Genomic DNA, 23,319 nt, shown 5'->3' with positions numbered 1-23,319 from the left:
TTCTAGGACAGACACCCCTAGTTGTCCCTCAACATTCATGCCTTCTTCCTTGCTAAGAGAATTCTGATTTGGGCAGGGGTGGGAGGGACAGTGTGGCAGAGACTGCCAGCTAATCATAAAACCCAACTCCTCTTCTTCCTAGGCACTGGACCACATTCCCCAGCCTCTCTTCCAGGAGGTGTGGCCATGTGTCTGAGCCCCTGCCAATGGAATATCACTGGAATTAATTCACCACCTCCAAGCTTGGCCCATAAAATTCTCCCACACACCATCCTCCAGGCTCCCTCCTCTTCTGATTGATGTAAACAAGCATGGCAGAATTAAGAGCCTGGGTCCCTTAATCACCTGTTGGAAGAGAACTCCCCACTAATTAGGAACAGCCATTTTGGATTTTCTGTCAGCAAAAAGTAAATGTCTACCATATTTGAGTCTTTAAGCATATTTAGGTTATTTGTTTAGCAGTGAGCCCACCCAACGATTCTTGGCAACAGTGTGCCCTGCTAAATAGTCACATGGCCCTTTAAACTGGGACTGGTCATGTGACACGTGAAACGTCAGGGGAAGTCTGCTCAGTGTCTTGGGGAAAACGTCTGCTTTCCTGATCAAAGGTACCAGTGTGGCTGGCGCCTCCTTCCTGCCGTAGTCATCTCACCATCATGAAGGACAGGTCAAGAAAATAACAGAAATGTCAGTCCAGACAGACATCAGCTGTTGAAACTAATGCTAGCAACCACCTACATTTGGACATCTTGTTACATGAAAGAAAGAAACCATTATATGCTTAAACCACTAAAGTAGGACTTTCTGTTACTTGCAGCTAAAAGCAAACCTGACTGATTTGCAACCAGGCAATCATTCATTCACCCAACCTTTCCTGAGGCATATTCCATGAGAGTCCTTGTGCTCAGGGCTGAAGAGTCAGAGAGACGTGCTGGATGTGAGCCCCGGCCTCCAGGAGCTCCCCGTCAAGCTGAGGAGACAGGCCCGTGCAAAGACAATGTGCACGCAGTGGGAAAAGATGCTAGGACGGCACGCAGTGTCCCAGGGGAGTGTGAGCATTGAGTCGTGGGCAGGCACTGGGGCAAAGCGTCCCCAACTCCCTTTCTGGCATTCAGCACACAGAAAAAACACTCCTTGAGCTAAAAAGCCAGTAAAAAAGAACCTGTTCTGCTCAGCCAAGCCAACTGCAATTACTTACTGTACGTTGAATTGTTAAACACCATCAATTAATGCAGCTGTTCCAAGATAATCAGCAGTCATTAGAGCAAGATGCACCAGTAAAAAATCATATGCTACTAACAAGGAAATTAGATGAACCAAGAACGAGGCAGACATACCTGCATCTTCCTGCCTGACATTAGCATCTCCTGAAATACGCCTTTCTCAAAGACAAGAGTTATTTTTCACCTTGAAGACGGAGCCAACAACAAGAAAAAAAATCAACTGTCAGTGCGATGACCTTCAACCATAAATATCCAAGCTTTGATTTTCAGGTCTAGGTTTCCATTAGGAACTGTGATGGAGACAGACAAACTGGTGACAAAAGATGACCCCATCTGGGAAATCGTGAGGCAACCAAGACCAGAAAAGTTAGAGCACCCGGGGAACCACGTGGAAACTAAAGAAAGGTTCCCCTCTGCTTAACTCAGTTCTGTCTGCATACAAATAAATGGCTTTTAAAAGTGAAAGACATTTTTTGTCATTTCTTTATTTTCCAAGCATGGGGCAAGTATTTAAAAAAAAAAAAAAAAAAAGACAAAATCTCCGTGACTTCAAATTCCAGTAGTTCAAAAACAAATAAAAGCAGGCTCCTCACTAAGAGAGCTATTAGGTTTTCAGTCTGACAGGCGACACATTAACACGAAGTGCTCCAGTGTGAAGCCAAGGCTGTAGCAATCACATTCACACAAGGCAGAGGCACTCAAGTTCCCGAGGCAGTGATCACGGGCTCTCTGGTCCGCAGTCCATGGCTAGAGGCCTGCACCAGGCCGTGATGGCAGGCGCTAGCTAGCTGGGCAGGCTTCCACGTGGGAGTTTCTTTGTAGGACACACAGAGCAAGTGAGGACTTCATTCTCCAGAACCAGTTATTAAATCCAAGCCTATCAATACAGTCCCCCAGAGATCTTCATGTCCAGAAGGTTCTGACTATGGCAGATACAGGAAGCATGATGGTCTGGCCTTCTGCCCCAGTGCAAATCCCCCGGCCACCCTTAAGCAGCCGTGCTATTGCTCACTCAGAATTGGGTCTCTCACAGTACTGGGGGAGCTTTTAGGGCTGCTGAAACACCAGTCTGAACCAGTGGTCAGGGCAGTATGCTGTCCACCAGGACCAAGAGCAGTGCCGGCAAAGCAGGTGAGTAAATACTGAGTTTACAGTCTCTTATCACACTTCCACTAACAACCTGAGGCCAAGAGTGATAGTTAAAACATTAACAACCAGCATGTGCTTGTGAATCGAGGGCATATCTTAAACAGCGGGCAAGGCAACATCACACCTGAGTGTACCCAATCAAGATAATAAGCTCCACCCCCTGCCATGGTCAACCCTTCATAGGCCTGCCCTAGGCCCTCATGATCATAATAGGTGGCGAAGAGGTAGGTGAGCGTCTGGGAAATGTCTGCACTACCATTCAGGTCCTTCACTGTGAACTTAAGCATCAAGTCCTCTGTTCCACTGGGACAGGCTATGTGTGTCTTGTCCATTCTCCTATATCCATCAACTTGGTGAGGTTGGTTGGCACCAAAAACATATTTTTAAGGAATGAATGAATGGTAATAACAGCTACCATTTTTTTACCTTTAAAAAATGTATTTATTTTTAAATGTTTATTTCTCTTTTTTCGGAGGGGGTGGGGGGGAGAAGACAGATGATCTCAAGCGGGCTTTGCCCTGACACCACAGAGCCTAATGCGAGACCGAAACTCACAAACCAGAAGATCATGACCTGAGCCTAAGTTTAACGTTTAACCGACTGAGCCACCCAAGTGCCCCAACAGCTAACATTTTTAAAGCATATCATGTGCTAGGCACCGTTCCAAGTCCTCGTCATGTACGAACTCATTTTAGCCTCACAATAATAGCATCTCAATTTTACAAATGAAGAAACTGAGGCACAGAGTAGTTAAGTAACTTGTCCAAGTGTACAAGACTAGTAATGACAGATCCAGGATTCCAAGCCAGAATGGCTTCAGAGTCTATACTCTTCACTACTGTACTATGCTGAATACACAGGTCTTCAGGTACTCTAGTACTGGGAAGTCAACAGCAGAGAACCTCTTACATCCACAAACCCTGAGAAATCCTTTCAGGAGGTTTCTGGTGGTGCTGATCACATGCTGGTTGTGTCTGTTTGACCTGCAGAACATTTTAAAGAAAACCAATACCCACTTTTACCCCTAAGCAGGAGACTACCTGTAATTTTCAAATAACTATGTAGTCACATTTGGTTATCAAGCAACTGTAGCAGGAATACCTAAGTTTACATAATATTTCTCTTCTCAAGAGTTCTACATTCTAGGAGAAGCCTTTTGAAACACCCTGTGGTCCCATTTCCTCATCTCTAAGATCCCAGACTTGCTGGAAGGACTTAAGATCACAGGCTCAGTTGCCTATTTATATGGTAAGGTACTGGGGCACCTGGGTGGCTCAGTCAGTTGAGCATCTGACTTCAGCTCAGGTCATGATCTCAAGGTTCAGGAGTTTGAGCCCCGCATCGGGCTCTGTCTGTGCTGAAAGCTCAGAGGCTGGAGCCTGCTTCAGATTCTGTGCTCCACCCCCGCTTGTGTTCTGTCTCCCTTTCAAAAATGAATAAACATGAAAAAAAAATTTTATATGGTAAGGTACTGCATAAGCATAATAATGTATGATCATAATATTAAATACTTAATTAAATATTTCAACAAAATGACTGACTAAAGTTTCTATACTTATCTATACTCATTAAAATTCTATACTTGCTTATACTTCTATACAAATTCCTATTTATACCTCTGCACATTTTAGTAACAATGTTTAAAATTTAACAGTTTATTTCTGTAAGACTGTGTCCCTCCTTTATTATTTTTGAGTTTCCAGACATTTCTACCATAATAACGTTCTTCCACCTTAATCCAACTGCTTCTTTCATTTTAGAAGCATAAAGAGTTAACAAGGCAGTAACATGTTTTATTCTAACTTCAGATTCTCCCATATTAGATGACAAAATTAGCAAGCAAGAGCTCCATTTTATTTTATAGCTTATTTTATAGTTTAAAAGCTCAAAATGATATGGCTGTATCTCTGAAGGCCTAAAGTTCGGTACGGGATCCAAGAATGAGGTAGTTCTAGGAAAGTAAGCTATGGTTTTGTTAGTGGAAAAGACACAGGTCTCCTACTAATTGAGTGGTAGGACAAATAGTATTCAAACTATTTGTAAATTTGGTGTAAATTATGACTTTAACCACAAACAAGCAGAGAGGAGGGGAAGGGGTTGTCAAAACCAGGTGCAATAATTTTCATCTTTGTTTGTTTTTTAAAGCTCTGGTTTCCATGCTATTGATTACAGCTCTCTCTGAGGAAGTCGGTTACACACAGAGGCCCAGAATGGTAAGCACATGACAAAAGGATGCCCCATAATACAGAAACATCAATGTATAAGTTGGGGAGGCAAGTGGGCAAACATAAACAGAATTTTAAAGTTACTAGTTGCTACTACTAGATGTTTGAGTCACCCCAATTCTCTTCTACCCCAGGGTACCAGCACAGAGGCAGCTCCCCGAGGTTTGCAGTACAGAAGGATGAGACTGGGCAAGGAGAGGAGGAGGGAGGGACAAAGGAAGGGAGGGCAGGTGCATGGATGACCCAGCCCAGAGCACACACTGAAGGCTACCCCTGGCTGCAGGAACTACTCCTCAAGGCCCCTCCAAGTTTTTCAATGCCTTTTCAATCACTTATCTACATCCATGCTCCTGGGACTGCTCCTCTCTTCATTACTGATTGAACTGTAACCTTCCAAAAGCCCGGGGTTTCCCTAACCAAGGCCCAAGAACCTTCACAGCAGCCTTCTGGGGGTGGAGGCTAGCAGGCTGGAGTCTGTGGTCCAGTTAAATGATCCTGACCCTCCTGCCTTTGGAACTCAGAGCAGACTCCGCAATTCATTCCCGGTTCACAGGTGCCTCCTCGTGCGTGGCTGCCTTCCAGGATCTGCAGGTTGGGGGGGGGGAGGGGGGCTTCAGCAGGCCCTGTTCCATCTGCCAGGCTGCCCAACAGGTTCAAGAAGGGTGCCTGGGGCGGGGGGGGGGGGGCGCCTGGGTGGCTCAGTCAGTTGAGGGGCCATCTTTGGCTCAGGTCATGATCTTGAGGTTCATGAGTTTGAGCCCCACACTGGGCTCAATGCAGTCAGTGCCAAAGCTGTCAGTGCAGACCTTGCTTGGGATCCTCTGTTCCCAGCCAGCCCCCCCCCCCCACCCCCTGTCCTTCCCTGCACGCGCACATGCTCTCTCAAAAATAAAATAAAAACATTTAAAACAAAGGTCCCTGGAAGGCTGCTTCTGTCAAAAGGCCCACTATCCTACCAGAAAGCAGCTGTTGCCTCTTCTTCACCCCTAAGTGCAGCACACGGACTCTGCCAGCTGCTTCTCCTTTGCCACTCTCTTGGGCTCTCTCCCTCAGTATCGCAGGTGTGAGGTGACTCCCCAGGGCCAACCCCAGCTTAATGTCACTCAAGCCATTTCCAAAGGGGCCCAGCACAACCCTCATTCAAAAACTTAAAATAGCTCTGCACTCTCACTGTGCTAAGTCCAGCTCTCAGCTGTCCTTCAAGGTTTTCTGGAAAGGTGAACAGTGAGCCCAACAAATCGTATTTCAGGCTACTGCGAGCTATTTTTCCTATCTCAGTGACTCTTCTCCTACTGGTAACCCCTATCCCAGAATGTGGGCATACATCCTTATCCACCCACCAAAAGCCCTGTCCCAAGGTAATGCCCTGGGGCTGAAGTCTACTCCTGCTGTTTTTCCAGGACCCTGGATATTCTCCCATCCTTCTCCTTACCCACCTTGAGACTAGGCACCACTGCCCTCTCTCTCCCTCCCTCCCTGTCTCACTCACAAACCGCAGGCATTAATTAAACCTCCTCTACAAAACAGATTTTTCATCTTCAGCGGCAGGAATTCTGGGTAGGAGCCAGGCTTGGAGACTGAGACAGTCTGGGGAAGAAAGATAAGCCCATGACAACCCTTAACCTGTGGGCAGTGCCGGTTCCCACATCCAAGTAACATTCTGAATGGCAGCCTTGCGGGATTCCTGAAAAAAGGTGGCACGGGGCATTCCCACCCCCTCCGCCTCTGGTCGTATTCTTCAGGGCCGGCCTTTGACAGAGGAAGAAGAGCTGGACTTTGCTGACCTGTTGGTGGGTAACAGCCACCTCCAACAAACAGAAACCCCATCCTAAACCACCAGCCCCAACAGAGCCACAAACCACATTGCCAGAAACTGCTCCCAGCTCTCCATGGGAAAGTTGGGGTGAACAGTACCCACTGGACTAAAGATGGTGCAATGTGAAGCGGCCGGCAGGGCTCTTCAAGCACTGCTTGGTCTCCCTGAGTGCTCCTTCCCATTATAGACATGGATGAGAGATGCGGCGGGGGGAGCTTCAGTCACAACTCAGGGCCCTACAGGTTAAGCTGCGAGGGCCTCACCCCTCAGCAAACAGCCTTAGCTCCCTAGAGTGCCCATCACCCCCTCACCCCAATTCTAGGCTGAGGACAGCTGATTTCCTTCACGGAAATTCTGGAGTCCCCACTGAGGTTAGAGACCCAGCTATCAGAGCCTGACCCATAAACCTAGTGCTCTGCTCCCAAATAAACACAAAAAGGAGTCTGTCTCCAGTGACAGGATGCATTTTTTAAAAAATTGATGAATTTAAGGACAATATTTTGAAAACAGTGCAGCACAACGGAAAAACAAGAGTCATGGACTCAGACTAGATTCAAGAGGGGGATCCATTTTGTTTACTAGAGAAAACACTGAGTACCTATCACTTAGAGGGTGCCAGGCTGCGTGCTGACAGAGATGGTCCCCGCTGAAGGCATTCCTGGCTAGTGGGGCATCTGACAGTCAACAACTCACCACTGAACAGCATGATGAGGACTAAGAAGGTGCCCTCAGCAATTTGTGGGCACTTAGAGGGAGCCTACTAAGCACCAGTGTAACCTTGGGCTAATTACTCATTAATTCACTCTTCAATGCTGAAAGAATATTGAGCTAATTACTATTCAGGCCAATCAATAGAAAAACAACAACAACAACAACAACAACTTATGGATACTGCAAGTTTCACAAATGCTCAGAGCCTTAGGCTTCAGAGACCCAGTGACCCATCCTGTCCCTGGTGCCCCACAGCAGCCTCCCAACCATTAGTGAGGGTGGACTGGCCAGGAGTTAATTCCTGAAAGAGAAGTAATCCCCTATGTGTCCTTTCTCTGAAATGCACAATTAATTTAAAACAAGACTTAAGGAAAGCCAGGAGAAGGGATGCGGGCAGATTCAGGCACTGGCTTTTCAGGCTGTAACCAGTGCATCTCCACCCCTCTCTAGGGAACACGAGGCTTTTCAAACCATCTGCTTTGAACTCTCTTCCCACAGATGTCCAGGCTGAGCACCAACACCTCCAAGGAGAAGGAACTGTTGCCAAGCTCCGTTTGCAGTCACGTCACGTTTGTAAGCCTAGGCTGGGCATGGTCTGCTCTATACTCGGGTTCACCGGGGGCCCTCCGCATCATAGGCAACAAATGTCCCCAAGTTATGAAGCCCTCTTGAGGCCCCCTTGGCCATCCACCCCACGCTTCCCCATTTGCATCGATCTAATTTCACATCTCTCCTGATTTTACTTTTTGAAAGCCTACAAAGCATCCTTGCCTTCCCACGAAGGCACTGGCCACTCAGGCGGTGAGAGCCTTGCTCCCCGGGGGGACCCCTTTGCAGCCTCCGAACGCCCAGAGAAGCGGGAAAATATGGCTCCACGTCCTCCTGCACCGCTAATCCTTGAACCATCCACAGGTACAACTTGAAAGACCGCTGCTGCCACAAAGAAAGCAACCTGCTCTAAGCCAATTCCATTTCTGGTGTGTGACAAAGCCGGCTTCGTTATTAGATCGCTCCAGACGAGCAAAAGCAAGGCCGTGGGATCTGGAGCACGCAGCCCCAACCTTAGCACCCAGGCACGCCAGCCCGCGCGCGGAGCGGTTCCTCGGCGGGGCCTCGGGACTCCCGCAGGCGCCGGGCGCAGGCGGCTGCGGGGGTGCCAGCCTCACCCCCGAGAAAGGCCGCGGAGAAGTTGCCGCCGCCTTCTCACCTGGAGACCAGCAGGTTCGAAGCGCCGCGGGAACCGGGATCCTGGGAGGTCCAGCTGGGGCTGGAATTAGGCGCAGGAGCGCGGGCGCCGGGCGGGAGCTGGTTGGAGGGGCGGGGACGCGGTGGAGGAAGGCGGGGCCGGAGGGGCGCCGGGCTGGAGGTGGAGGAAGCCCGAGGCAGGGGGTTTGAGGGAGGTGGGGGCGAGGGCTCGGGAGAGGGCGCCGGAATCCTTGGCAGAGTTAGAGGGTGCTGAGGCTTGGAGACAGGGGGCGGCGGGGCGGAGGCCGGGGTGGCCTGGGGGAGAAACAGCGAGTCGGGGGCTGGGGTTTGGGGAAGGAGCGGGAATGGAGGAGGAAGCTCAGTCGGGGGGTTCAGACCCCGTGCTCTGAAGCCCGCCCCAGCCCCACTCTCCCACCGGAGACTCAGTCCCGTCGTCCCGGCCTGGGACGCCTGTCCGCTTCGAGCCTCCGCGCCGCTCAGCCCAAAAGACAACCAGCCGGGCCCCGGACCATTCCCACTCACCGTCCATGGTCCCGGCCCGGCTCCGGCTCCGGCTCCGCCGCTGCGCGCCCGGTTCGGCGCTCGCCGCCTGCTCAGCCCTTTGCGGGGGGGAGGCGAGGGCTGAGTGCACCGACCTCGGGGCAGCACAGCATGCCGCAGCGCCCCCTGCTGGCCCCGCCCCACGCCGGGCTCGGCCCGCCCCGCGCCGGGCGCCCTCGAGCTCCGCCCCGGAGACGCCGATGCGGGGCGGCCCCGGCGGGGAGAAGCGCGCGGAAGGGGTTGCGGAGGGGATGCTGACCCTGGAGGGCCAAAGAGCCCCCCGAGACAGGCCAGTCCACCAAGCTTCCGGCGTGCCTAAGCCACGGTCACGGGCACCGTGAGTGTACTGGGACCGCAGCCACATGCACACAGAGTCGCCGCGCGCCTCACAAAGCCGGACTTGGGATCAGACTACGCGGACGCACGCCTAGCCCGGGGTACACAGACTCGCCCCGGGTCCTAGTGTGGGTGCTTTTGGGCCTTGTGCCTGGCTAGGCACCGCCCCGATCCCGGTGCTGGGTTGGGCACGCGTGTTTGGGATCCTCCACCGCCGGGTCACTGCTGACGCGTGGACCCAAACCCACGGTTCTCGCCACCATGCCCCCGCCTCGTTCAGCCTTCCTCACGTTTCTCTTCCGGCACCGACCACATCCGGCCCTGTAGGTCAACTCTAGACCTGCGGCTGCTGGGTCTCAGGATGGCCTGCAGGCGTCCCGCAAGGCCTCTCTCACCCTCTCCCGACCCCGTGGCTTCCTAGGAGCGAGCTACTTGAAACTGATCTGTAACGCGCTGTTAGCCTCAAGGCATGCGGTTGAACTTGATGTGATAATGCATTCGTGGGGTCATTTCTTCCAATGTTGGCTTCCAGCTGGAGGGAATTTCTACACGATTTCTCTGTGGGTGATGATCTCACCAACTGTGACTGTCAGGCTTTTGGTGTCAATGACCCCTGTGTGCCCTAGCATAACTGGAGGAGCTCATCACTTCGCCTCTTTTTTCACTCGTGTATTGAGGGCTCCTAAATCCACAGTACACCCAGATATCTTACCCGTGTTTCTGCCTGCTCTCTGGTTTTCTGCTTAGAACTTCCTATCTCACATCAGCACTTCCTGCACCAAAGTCTTCTGTTCCAAGCTCTCAACCCCATCTACCTGTGTGGTCTCACCTTTCCATTCCCCTAGCCACTTAGGATGCCTTCCTCCCCTGAAGGCATTCTTCTCACCCTAGTCCCGTGATGCCCTGCTGTCCTGAGCTCCTTCCTGCCCTGACTGACACAACCCCTCCTAGTCATGAACCCAGGAGCGTGTACTGCTCACCACAAAATCTTTTCACTGTGCCTTCTCACTCTCCTCTGGCTCTCAGCGCACGCATTCACCTTAACACTTCTCCTTTGGTCTACAGGCTCCTCCTTCTGACTGTCCTCCCACTGATTCCAGGCTCCACCTCTTTGCTGGCGCTGCCTCTCTATACCTTACTTGGGTTAGAGCCCTTTCTGCTGTCAATGACAGATAATGCAATTCTCACTTGCTTAAACAAAGAAAGACTTTGGTTGATTTATGCGAATGAAAAGCCCAGGGCACTTCTGCCTCGTGTCTGGACTTATTTCCAGAGACTAAAGACTCCAGAGACTCTCCATTAGTCAGCTTTGCTTCTTTCCACAAGGAGACCCCAGCAGCCCTAGGCTCACAACCTCACAGCCGCCAAGTCCGGCAGAGAAATAGCTTCTCTTTGCCAGCCATACCAACAAGCCCTGGGCCTGACTCCGATTGCCAGGAGTCAGTCACCTGTCCATCCTGTTCTCCCAGCCACTGTGGGAAGTTGGTTTCCTCTCTCTTTCAGCTACCTTCTCACCCCCGACAGGGAACATCTGGGTGCTTCTGGATCCTTTCTCTGTCACAGGAGGACTAAGGGTGACTCGGGCATCTTCTGGAGCCATTTCCCATTAAATATGTCACACAACCACTTCACTTTGTTACAGCCCTCCTGTGTTGGCACAGGGCATTCTGGGGCAGAGTTCCAAACAGGAAGTGGGCACTGGCTCTCTTCGCTTTCAGCTTTCTTCTCAACCTGCTGGGATTTCTGTTGTACTCTACCCCTTCCTAGGCCAAGACATGGCACAGAGGTGGCTTTGGGCCCCTCAGGGAACTGGGCATCATACTCTTCCCTAGACCCATCCTCTCCAGTCTCTGCTCACATTGCCATTTCCCTGAGGGCTTCTATGCTACCTTCCATTCTGGAGGAGGTATCCCCCCCCTCGTCCCTATGGACTTTAGGTTCAGAGTGGTATCCACGCTGCCCTGCTTCTAGGACAATAACACCTCATGGCTGAGCCACAAGGAAGAAGGGTCTATAAGGAAAGAAAAAGAAAAGGCTCCTATGGGGAAATATATATATATATATATATATATATATATATATATATATATATATGAGCATCCCAAGACTACTATCCCCATTAAACCTCTTTCCTCTGTGGTTATTGAGGAGATAAGATGTCATCAGCCTGAAGCTGTCAGTGGTCATCTAGCCAGCACCTAGGGAGGCTGTGCCAGAAACTTAGCTGACAAAGAGGGAGGCAGAATTGAATGACAGGTGGCTTTCTGTCATGCCTGAAACCAGGACCTGGATTTGTCAAGTACATTGTTCAATAAATCCCCTACTTCCCCCAAACAAATTAGAATTGGGTTTTTTTTCTGTCACTGGCAAGCAAGAGAGTCGTGAGTACTACAAGCCCATAGCACAGTGCGTGGCACATTGGTTCCTACACAATAGGAACTATCACCATCATTATTCATCTGGTAGAGGAACAAGTGATACCCATCGATGACCGTAAAACAGAGTAGAAATGAAAACATGCAGTGCCATCAGCTCGCAACCTTGGTCTCAGCTTCTTTTCTCAGCCTGTTCCTTTGTCCTTTCCACACACATTTTGGCCTCCAGGGAAACTATCAAAATTCAGTGAAAGCTGAACCCATGCAACCTATAAAAACAGTCCCAGGCTCACCCAAGTTATGAATATTCTGCTAGGCAGCTGCCATCTGCTGCCATTTCCCACAATCAATCCCTGCCTAGACCAGGAGCAGCTGGGAGCAGGTGCCCATCTTCAATTCAGTTTCAATTCATTAAGCAAAAATTGAACAAATATTTGTCCAGCCTTCTTTGTCTTGCACTGCAGACTTAGAGAAACAATGGGCCACTGCCTCACCCAATGGAACCCTATGACAGGAGGCAGACAAGTTGTGGAGAGCAGAAACCGATGTAACACAATACCAGGGAGTCCTCTAGAGGAGGAGGTGGTGTGGTTTGTTTGCACCAGGTTCCAAGTTCCAAAGGTCTGCTGCCTGCAATCCTGCCTGACAACAGAATTATACATCCACACAAAATATTTCATTTGTGCCCACCATAATATCTAGGTTATAAATACTATTTATAAATTCCACTTATCATGGGTTTTGGTTTTCTGATTATTAAAGGAGTGCCCATTCACTGTAGAAACTTGGAAAAAAATACGCAGTACACAAAAATAAGCATTAAGATAAAAATGATGCATAATATATTTTATTATTACAGTCCAGAATATCAAACTAAGCTATAAAGAGAGAAGATTGCCCCATGCAAGTTTCCACCTCACTGCTGGCAACCCTGGGGCCTCAGGAGATAAATATCTTACAGAAGGCTGAAGGTTATTTCAGGGGTTCTTGCAAAAATGTACTCTCCCTATAACACATGCATATTTTGAAAAAATGCAGTGGGAGCCTCTCAGCTTCAGGGTGGTCTGTTCTCTATTATTTATGTATGCATGATTCATTTTACTTACCACCAGCTGCCATCCCTTCTCCCCACCACAGTTTTATTATATAAGCCCCTTCCCCTCCTGAGAGCAACTAGGGAGGGCAATTCATTTTACCGTCTATCTGGTTAAAATTTAATCAGAGAGGCAAATCTGGAAGAATAGTACACAAATGACCACATTAAATAAAACTAAGAGATGGCTCTGAACCTGACCTAGAGCCAAAAAAGATCACAAAGAACCGAAGTAATTTGCTGAATCACAGATCTAAATATTCATTTTCGTCCTCTAAATTCTGAGCTCAACCTAAAGAGGTTTCTAAGAAAAAAGAGACAGACAAGCACTGGATGAACTCACACAAATCCCATTTAGAAATCCTAAAGGGACAACAAAAGATTCTGGCAATCTATTTCATCTGCCACAGTACCTGGCACATACTTTATGAATATTGGATGGATGGATGAATGGACCTACAGTCCCTCCCTCTCAGTTAGAAGCCAATCAGAAAGGGGGCAAGAGAAAGTGGGAACCTGGTGGACCTTTCTGCAGTTTCAGGGCCTCTTGGGAGACCAGAACTGGGGTTCATGTTCATGAGAGAGGTGGGACCCACTTAACACTCCAGACTTCCAGTTAGGACCCAAAACAGAAAAGATAGAAGCTAGAAAACTTTAAAATGCCAAAGGAAAGTCATTGCCAATGCAGAATTCTGTGCCCAGAGGAAACGGGACAGAGGACAGTCAGCTTGTCCAAAATCAATCGTAGTGAGATAAGGGGAGATCCAGGACTAGAACCTGGGCTTCCTCAACATTTCAGGGCCCTTTTCACTGAACTCAGATGTTTTCTTTCCTATATCTCTATTTTTTAAACCACTGCATGAAAAGGAAACAAACTCAGTATTATCCAGAGAGGAGCTGAACAAATTTATCTTCTAGTGAGTTTGAATTTTTTCGGAAATTGCATTCCAAAGCCCACTGGGGTCACCCATACTCTCAGTGTACTCAGGTTACTTATATTTTTTAACCCGGGCTCAGAAGACCTGCGTTCTGAGATTCTTTGCCTCCAGCCCAGACCTCTGTTGTGCAGCAGACAAGAACATCCAACTGCTTGCTCACAAACTCCATCATGTTAAAACTGAACACTTTGATGTTTAACGTGGTGTTTCCCATCTTAGGGAACTGCACATAACCCACCTTCCCTAGTCTGGAAACCAGAGATTGGGAGACATCTCTCTCTCCCTCAACCCCCACATCTACCTTTCCCAACTCTTGTTAATCATACCCTGTGTAAATATTCCCCCAGTTTGCCCACTTTTGTTCTCCCCATCACCGCCATTGTCCAAACAAATGATCTACTCTCTATCACAAGAGAGTAGCTTGCATTTTCTAGAATTTTATATAAATGCAATCACACAGAATGCGTCCTTTTTGTTTTGTTGCTGGCTTTTTTCACTCAGCATAATTAGTTTGACATTCATTCATTCTGATGTATGTATCGATTTGTTCTTTTTCTTGCTGAATATTATTCCGTTAAAAAAAATTATTCCATTTTAGGGGCACCTGAGTGGCTCAGTCAGTTAAGCGTCTCACTTCAGCTCAGGTCATGAACTCATGATTCGTGAGTTCAAGCCCCCAGTTGGGCCCTGTGCTAACAGCTCAGAGCCTGGAGCCTACTTCCGATTCTGTGTCTCCCTCTCTCTCTCTCTCTCTCTGCCCCTCCCCCCTCTCAAAAATAAATACATATTTTAAAAAATCTTTAAAAAGAAAAAGGAAGTTATTCTGTTTTAAAGATATACCACAGTTTGCTTATCGGTTCACCTGTTGATGGACATTTGGGTTGTTCCCAGTTTGGGCTATTCCAAATGAACCTGCTATGGACATTTGTGTACAAGACTTGGTACTTGTCCTAGTGAGCACATGCTTTTGTCGCTTTTAGGTAACTATCTATGAGTGGCATGGCTGGGTTATCGGGTAGGCATATGTTAAATTTTTTTAAAGACTTTATTTTTAAGTAATCTCCACACCCAACGTGGGACTTAAATTTACAACCCCGAGATCAAGAGTCGCATGCCCTACTGACTGAGCCAGTCAGGTGCCCCTATGTTTAACATTTTAAGAAACTGCCAAGTTGTTTTCTAGAGTGAATATATCATTTTACATTCTCTCAGGCAGTGTATGAAAATTCCTGTTGCTCCATATCCTTACACCTGATACATATGGTCAGTACTTTAAATTTTAGCCATTCTGGTGGGTGTGTAGTAGTATCTCACTGTGGTCTAAATGTGCGTATTTCACTACTGTTTAATGATGGTGAGCATCTTTGCATGTGCTTATTTGCCATCTGTATATCTTCCTTGGTGAAGTATCTGTTCAAACCTTTTAACTATTTAATTGGGTTGTCTGTATTATTATTATTGAGTCGTGAGTGTTCTTTATATATTTTAGACACAAGTCTTTGTCAGACGTCCGCTGCGCAAATAATTTCTCCCAGCCTACTGTTTGCATTTTTATTTTCATGACAATGTTTTTTTAAGGTGTTTTTTTTTTCCCCTTTGGAGGGCGGAGAGAGGCAGAGAGAGAGAATCCCAAGCAGTCTCCCACTGTCAGTGCAGAGCCCGATGTAGGGCTCAAACTCACAAACTCTGAGATCATGAGTTGAGCTGAAATCCAGAGTTTGACACTTAACCCACTGAGCCACCCAGATGCCCCACAATGTTTTTTGAAGAGCAAAATTTTTAACATTGATGAAGCTTAATTTGTTGATTTTTGACTTCTACAGTTCTTGACTTTTGTGTTCTCTTTAAGAAATCTTTGCCAAACCCAGCAGCAGTAGGATTTTCTTATAACTTCTCCAGAAGTTTTATCTCTTATATTTAGGTCTATGATCCATTTCAAGTTAATTTTTGTATAGAGTGTGAGGTCAGGGTGGAGGTCCAAGTTTTTGCGTATGATTTCCAATTGTTTTGTCATCATGTGTAGACATTATCCTTTCCCTGTTGATTTTCCTGGGCACCTTTGTTGCAAATCAATTGGTTTATATGTCCTTGTCTCTTTGTGACCCCTCTACTCTGTTCCATTAATCTATATGTCTATCTTTATGGCAATACCACATGGTCTTCATTATAGTGGCTTTATAATAAATCATAATACCAGGTAGCACAAACTTCTGATTTTGTTCTTCTTTTTCAGAATCGTGTTGTTTTAGGTCATTCACATTTCCACATAAATTTTAGAATCATCTTGTGAATTTCTACAAAACACTTGCTGGGAATTTGATTGGGATTGCAACAAATCTATAGATCACTTTGGGAAAGTTAAAGAACTTAACAATATTAAGTCTTCTGAAATATGTACACCCTATATTTCTATTTGTTTCGGTCTTCTTTACTTTCTCTTACAATGTTTTATTGTTTTCATTGTACAGGTATTACACATTTTTTGAAGCTTATTTATTTATTTTGAGAGAGGTAGAGAAAGAATCCCAAGCGGCTCTGTGCTGACAGCCCGATGTGGGGATCGAACGCTTGAACTGTGAGATCATGATCGGAGCCAAAATCAAGAGTCAGATGCTTAATCGACTGAGCCACCCAGCCTCCCCCAGGTGTTACACATTTTTAAAAAATTTATCCCCAATGGTTCCATATTTTTGATGCTGTTATAAATGGTGTTGTTTAAAAAATGTCCAAATGTTTATTGGTAGTTGATATAAATACAATTGATTTTTATATATTGCTCTTGTATCCTGCAAACTTGCTAATCTCATTTATTAGTTCTAACAGCTTTTTGGTAGATCCATTTAAGATTTTCTATGGAGAGGATTATGTCATGTGTGAATAAAGACAGTTTTTCTTCTTCCTTTCCAACTCTATGCTTTTTAAATCTCTTGTTCTTACTGTACTGGTTTAAACTTCTAGTAAAATGCTAAACAAGAGGAGTGGAAATATTTATGATTTTAAAGGGTTTTTGAGTCTTTCACCATTAAGTATGATGTTAGCTAGGGGCTTTTCATAGTTTCCTTTTTATCAGGGTGAAGATGTTCCCTTCTATTTCTAATTTGCTGAGAGTTGTTGCCAATAATGGATGTTGGATTCTGTCAGATTCTTTTTATCCATCTATTGAGATGACCATACAATTTTTTCTCTCTTCTCTGTTAATATAGTGAATTATACTTTTTTTTTAAAGAGAGAGAAAGGAAAAGTGGGGAAGAGAGACAGAGAGAGAGAATATCTCAAGTAGGCTCCACACTCAGCATGGAAACTGATGTGGGGCTCCATCCCACAACCCTAGAATCATGACCTGAGCCAAAATCAAGAGTCAGATGCTCAACCAACTGAGCCACCCAGGTGCCCCTATACTCATTATTTTTAAATGTTAAACCAACCTTGGGTTCCTGGGATAATATCCACTTGATCACGATACATTATCCTTTTAATACATTGCTGAATTTGATTAGCTAAAATTTTGTTTTAAATGTTTGCATCTGGGGCACCTAGGTGGCTCAGTTGGTTGAGCGTCCGACTTTGGCTCAGGTCATGATCTCACAGTTTATGAGTTCGAGCCCCACGTTGGGCTTGCTGCTGTCAGTGCAGAGCCTGTTTTAGATTCTCTGTCCCCCTCTCTCTCTCTGCCCCTTTCCCTCTCATTCTCTCTCTCTCAAAAATAAATAAATGTTTAAAAATTAAAAAAAAATTAAATGTTTGCATCTATGTTCATGAGTGATATTAATAATTTTCTTGTGAAATAATTTTCTGTTTCTGATGTCAGGCCAATGCTGGCTTCATAGAATGAGTTGGGAAGTGTTCATTCCTATTTTGGTTTCTGGAAATTTTTGTGTAAAACAGGTGTTATTCCTTCCTTAAATATTTGGTAGATATCACCATGAAAGCCATGTAGATCTAGAGTTTCCTTTATGGGATTTTTTTTAACCATGAATTTGATTTCATAAGTAGATATGACTGTGCAAAATATCTATTCTTTTCCAGTGAGATTCAGTAGTTTGTGTCTTTGAAGTAATTTGTCAATTTCATCTAAGTTGTCAAAAATATTAGCATAAGGCTGTTCACAATATTCCCTTCATATCTTTTTAATATCTGTAGGATCTGTAATGATTTCTCCTCTCTCATTCCTGTTGTTGGTAGTTTGTTTCTGTATTTTGTCTGTCTCTTCTCTCTGCTAGAGTTTATCAATATTATTGAGCATTTCAAAAATGATCTTTTGCTTTCATTGGTTTACTCTTGGTTTTCTGTTTTATTCATTTCTACTCTTACACTTATTATTTACTTTCTTATTTACTTTGCTCCTTTTCCCTCTGATAACTTAAGGTAAAATTTTAGGTCTCTGATTTAAGACTTTCCTTATATTCTAATACAGGCTTTTAGTGGCACAGATTTCCTTTTAATCATTGCTTTAACTGTGTTTCACAAATTCTGATGTGTTGTTTTCATTTATATTCAGTTCAAAATACTTTCTGATTGTTCTTTGAGCCATGGGTTATTTAAATTTTTTTTTTTTTTACGTTTATTTATTTTTGAGACAGAGAGAGACAGAACATGAACGGGGGAGGGGCAGAGAGTGAGCCATGGGTTATTTAATAGTCTGTTTCATTTCTGAATATGTGGGGATTTCCAGCTATATTTCTGTTATTGAATTCTAATTTTACTCCATTGTGGTCAGAGAACCTACTTTGTAGGCTTTGATTCTTAAGAAATTTATTGGGACCTATTTATGGCCCATAATATAGTTTAACTTGATAATGTTCTGGAAAAGAATGTCCCTACTGCTGTTGTTGTGTAGAGTGTCCTATAAATATAAATTAAGTCAAGCTGATTGACTGAATTAAGTCAGCTGATTTCCAATCCTCACTGATTTTCTATTTGTTCTATCACTTATTAAAAAAATTTTTTTTTCATGTTTATTTAGTTTTGAGAGACAGAAAGAGAGATAGAACCTGAGTGAGGAAGGGGCAGAGAGAGAGGGAGGCACAGAATCTGAAGCAGGGTCCAGGCTCTGAGCTGTCAGCACAGAGCCCAACACGGGGCTCAAACCCACAAACCGTGAGATCATGACCTGAGCCGAAGTTGGACACTTAACCGACTGAGCTACCCAGGCGCCCCTCTTCTATCACTTATTGAATGAGAGGTTGCATCTACCATAATTACATACTTGTTTCTTTCTCCTTTCACTTCTATTAATTTTTACTTCGTGTATTTTTAAGCTGTTATTAGATGCATACATGTTTTGGATTGTTATGGGTACTTGATAGATTGTCCCTTTATTATGAAAACACTTTCTCTATCCCTTCAAATATTCTTTGATCTGAAATCTACTTCATCTGATATTAACACAACCACTCCAGCTTTCTTTTGGTTAGTATGGTACATCCTTTTCTATCCTTTTTCCTTTAATCTATTGATGTCTTTATATTTAAAGTAGGTTTTTGGTAAGCATCATAAAGTTGTATGTTCCTTTTTTATTCAATCTGACATTCTGCCTTCTGTTTGAAGTGTTTAAACTGTTTTAATTTAATGAGATTAATAATTTGGTTGGGTTTAATGCTACCATTTTACTATTTGCTTTTTATTTGTACCATTCCATTTTTTGTTTCTTCATCTTGCCATTTGAGTATGGAGCTGCTCCCTCACTGCACAGAGCATCCAACATATTCTCACACATCTTACAGGAAGCAAAACAGTTCTGACTTGTTCCTTCCTCCCCTGCCCCCTTCTCCCTATCCATCATACCTGGCTTCAACACCTTATCCCGTTCCTTTGGACCCTTCCTGGGTTGAAAAATTATCCAAAGTAGAAAAGTTGAGTTGCGCCATAGGTTGGGGTGGGAAGCAGGCCTGGGATCACTGGGGTGCTTTCTACTGTCCTGGATTTCCTTTGGAAGAGTGAGAGGCCAGTATAATAGCAGTGTGGAGGGGTTGGCAAAGAATGGAGTGGTTGCAGGAAGGCTTCAATTCTCATTCATTCATTTGTTGAGTGTTAGGGCATGCCCAGCACTGTGTTGAGCACCTCTAAGACAACAGTGGGTCATCACTGCCTGAGCAGGTTCAAAGGCCTGTCTGGTCAAACAAGCAACAGATCACAATGTGATCACTGCAGGTTCACCAAGAAGAAATGTAATCCTATTTCATGTAAGGGATGAAAGTAATGGCTAGAGAGGTCCTGTGGCATGCCCAAGGTGACCCAGCAATTTGGAGTTAGAGTTTATATAAAATTAAGACCCAGGGCAGGTTTTCACCCACTGTCTTAGGCCTCTCATCCATGCAGCCCAACCCTGCACACCAAGAATCCCCTCACAGGTCAGAACTGTCCAATGTGCACATCATGACATCACGGTTCTTCACCGTTTAAGTCCCAGGTCCTTGAGCAGGGTCTGTCCCACCCAGAGCTCAGTCCCACATGGCTCCTTCTGCCTGGAGGGGCTGGAACTTGTCACGCAGTGGACACATCAATCCTTCAGACAGCAATGTCTCTGAATCCTCCAGAGTGCCTTGCATGTGCCTGGCAATCAATAAACGTCTGCTGATCAAGTCTGTTAATGAATGGCGACGACTTCATTAGTGAATATTGATGGATTTGAGACTCCTGCTCACTCTGGATGATAAGCCAGGGCTTTTGCCAAAGGAGACAGAAAAGGATTCCCAGTAAGCTGGATGTATTCCAATTCCCTACATGGACAAATCTGTAATCGACTCAGGGGAAGTGGGGCTCTCTCTGTTGTCATGGCGATTCGTAAAAAAAAACTTCTTAACAGCATGCCAGACATCAAGACTCTGAAGTAATGGCCCTTTTAAAACAGAATCATATTAATAATATCTACCTTACTGAACAATATATTTCTTTCTTCCTTTTTATTAGATGCATTATTAACTTGGCTAGCAGCAAGACCTCATAAATGCAAAGTAACCATTCAAGGACACCACTTCCAGCTTGTAATGTATAAGGACGCAACTGACCAATTCCAGGGATCCTTGTGGATAAGGAATAAACTCTGTGAATGGTGAGTTTCAGATTATAGATTCTTGAAGGGTCTGGGTTGTGTGTGGGTCACTTCTCTTGGGTGAATCTTCAAAGCCTGGGGCAGCTCATGCAGGCAAGCAGACCAGGCTGGTCATAGAACATCAGAGGGAAGTTGGGAAAAGGATAAGTAAATTTCACAGAAGTTCTACATTGTGCAAGAAATAAATTGCAAGAATCTTGAATCTTACAGCTTTCCTTCCCCAGTGTCAATTTGTACATTGGATTAAAAATATTCAGTGTTTACTGAGCAAGTAATGTGGCAGATAGACTCTAAAATAGTCCCCAATGATCTCCACCTCCTAGTATTCATACCCTTGTATAACCCCCTCACTTTGAATGTGAGCAGGACTTGTGAGTTGCTTTTAACCAATATGGCAAAGGTGACAAGACGATGCTTCTGTGATTATATTACATAACACGTAACTTCTGTTTTGCTAACTGACTCTTTCCCTTGATCACTTTGATGAAGCAAGATGCCATATTGTGAGCTAAGCTGTGGATAGACCCTCTGGCAAGCAACTGAGGGCAGACTCCAGATAATACCCAGAAAGGAACTGAAACTCTGAGTCCAACAACCCAAAGGAACTGAATCCTCCCAACAACCATATGAGCTTGGAGGTAGATTCTTCCCCAATCAGATCTTCAGATAAGAATCCAACTCCTAGCCAACTCCTTAATTGCAGCCTCATGAGAAGTCCCAAAGCAGAGGACTCAGCTAAGCCATGTCTGGATTCTTGATTCACACAAACTCTGAGGTAATAGATGTGTGTTGTTTTAAGCCACTACTTTTGTGTATGCACCAACAGATAACTAATAAAAACACCTACTGATGTTCTAAGTGCCATGTACACACCAGTGAAAAAGACAGACAATTCTCTGCCTTTGTGGATGTTCCCTCCTAGTTGAGAAGACACATAATAAATAAATTAATAAGTTATTGCCATGAAGAGAAAAAAATCAGGGTGAGGGACTAGAACAGGAGGTGGATGGTATTTTAAACATTTTTTTTTTAAAGTAATCTCTATACCGCATGTGAGGCTTGAACTCACAACCCCGAGATCAAGAGCCACATGCTCCACCAACGGAACCAGCCAGGAGCCCCATGGATGGTATTTTAGATGGGGCTGGTGAAGAAAGTTCTCTGTGCAGAGAAAGCATTTGATCAGAGAACTGAAGAAGTAGGAATATCAGGAGGAAGAGCATGCCAGGCAGAAGGAATGGCAAGTCCCAAGGTCCTGGGGTGGGATCAAGTTTGGCAAGTCGAATCCCTTGGTAGAAGGGTTATTGTAAGAGCTGAGCTTAATGGTTGGGATGGTTGGATCACAGGTAGCCCTGCAGGTTGTGGGCAGGGCTTGCTCAAACGTGCCATGTGAGTGGAGGTGCCAGAGCCTTCTGAGCAGGTGAGTGACATGATCTGACCTGTGAGAGTCTCTGTGGAAGGTTGATTCTCTTCTAATACATACAACACGAATTGCATGAAGCTACACAGAGCCTGGAGAGTCACAAAGGGCCTCTCATCTATTTTTCTTTGGGGATTCTTCTAGAAATCTTGTAAAGTAGACGGGGTAGGTACAGAAATTCCTCCTCAGTTTTGCATCCCTCTAGATCAAAATGCTGAACTACGTGGCTGGACGTCTGAGTCCTTTTTTCACAATCAGAAACCATTACAATGGAGGCAGAACGAACGGTGAGTCACTCCAAGTTATGATTTAGGGACCCATATCATAATGTCAGAAAGGCTTTGAATATTTGCATGGAGATAAAAAATAGTGCTTTTAGATGCATAGTATTTGCAGCAAGGCAAGTGGATGTATAGGAATCCTCCCACCTCCACTTTTAATTTTTTTTGAAATTTTAGAGAAGGAAGATACTGAAAATATTTTTTGTGAATTAATTATATATGGCACATTATTGCCAATCTAAAATGTTTTAGGGGCGCCTGGGGGGCTCAGTCAGTTAAGCATCCAACTTTAGCTCAGGTCATGATCTTGCGGTTCATGAGTTCAAGCCCCGTGTCAGGCTCTGTGCTGACAGCTCAGAGCTGGACCCTGCTTCAGATTCTGTGTCTCTCTCTCTCTTTGCTCCTCCCCCACTCGCTCTTTCTCTCTCTCTCTAAAAAATAAATAAACATTGGGGCGCCTGGTTGGCTCAGTCGGTTGAGCATCCGACGTTGGCTCAGGTCATGATCTCGCAGTTTGTGAGTTCAAGCCCCGCATCGGGCTCTGTGCTGACAGCTCAGAGCCTGGAGCCTGCTTCGGATTCTGTGTCTCCCTCCCTCTGCCCCTTCCCAGCTCATGCTCTGTCTCTCTCTGTCTCTCAAAGATGAATAAACGTTAAATTTTTTTTTTAAATAAATAAACATGAAAAAAACTTTTTTAAATAAAAAAATATTTTAAATGCCATTAAGATGGTAGTAGTAGTTGTTGTTTTGAGTGATACTCTTGTGTTTTTGTAGAGGCTACTTAAATATATTAGAAGTTTTATAAATCCACATATATCAATCCCTCGATCTTATTTTCTGGTAAGGTTTGAGTCCACATGTACAATATTTTTGTTAAGTAAACATAAACCTCAGGGTTGAAAGAGAAATCTGTATTATTATCCCTGAAGTTTGAAAGATTAAGTAAAGGACCTCC

General features: G+C 45.2%; 1 protein-coding gene and 1 long non-coding RNA gene across 4 annotated transcripts in view; one reads left to right on the top strand and one right to left on the bottom strand.

Moving 5' to 3' along the window:
* Nucleotides 1–8,985, bottom strand: part of PXYLP1 (2-phosphoxylose phosphatase 1) — a 71,975-nt gene extending 62,990 nt beyond the window's left edge. The window contains exon 1 of one of the 2 annotated variants that reach the window (XM_058730052.1): nt 8,853–8,985. The gene's annotated coding sequence lies outside the window, so the exon portion shown is untranslated. Of the gene's footprint in view, nt 1–8,331; nt 8,456–8,852 lie in introns of those variants that run through there. The other variant, XM_058730053.1, reaches the window with a different exon arrangement.
* Nucleotides 8,986–9,043: 58 nt separating this feature from the next.
* On the top strand, nt 9,044–21,521 carry LOC131511929 (uncharacterized). 2 transcript variants are annotated; one of them, XR_009261817.1, is made up of 4 exons: nt 9,044–9,207; nt 16,081–16,257; nt 20,522–20,663; nt 21,153–21,521. It is a non-coding gene; the product is annotated as an uncharacterized LOC131511929 (long non-coding RNA). The 2 variants fall into 2 exon arrangements; XR_009261816.1 differs by lacking the exon at nt 16,081–16,257 and having other exon boundaries at nt 9,047–9,207.
* The last annotated feature ends 1,798 nt before the right edge of the window (nt 21,522–23,319 follow it).

This window comes from Neofelis nebulosa, chromosome 5, assembly GCF_028018385.1.
Source record: "Neofelis nebulosa isolate mNeoNeb1 chromosome 5, mNeoNeb1.pri, whole genome shotgun sequence".
Taxonomy (NCBI): domain Eukaryota; kingdom Metazoa; phylum Chordata; class Mammalia; order Carnivora; family Felidae; genus Neofelis; species Neofelis nebulosa.
This window is presented reverse-complemented; position numbering and strand designations above follow the sequence as displayed.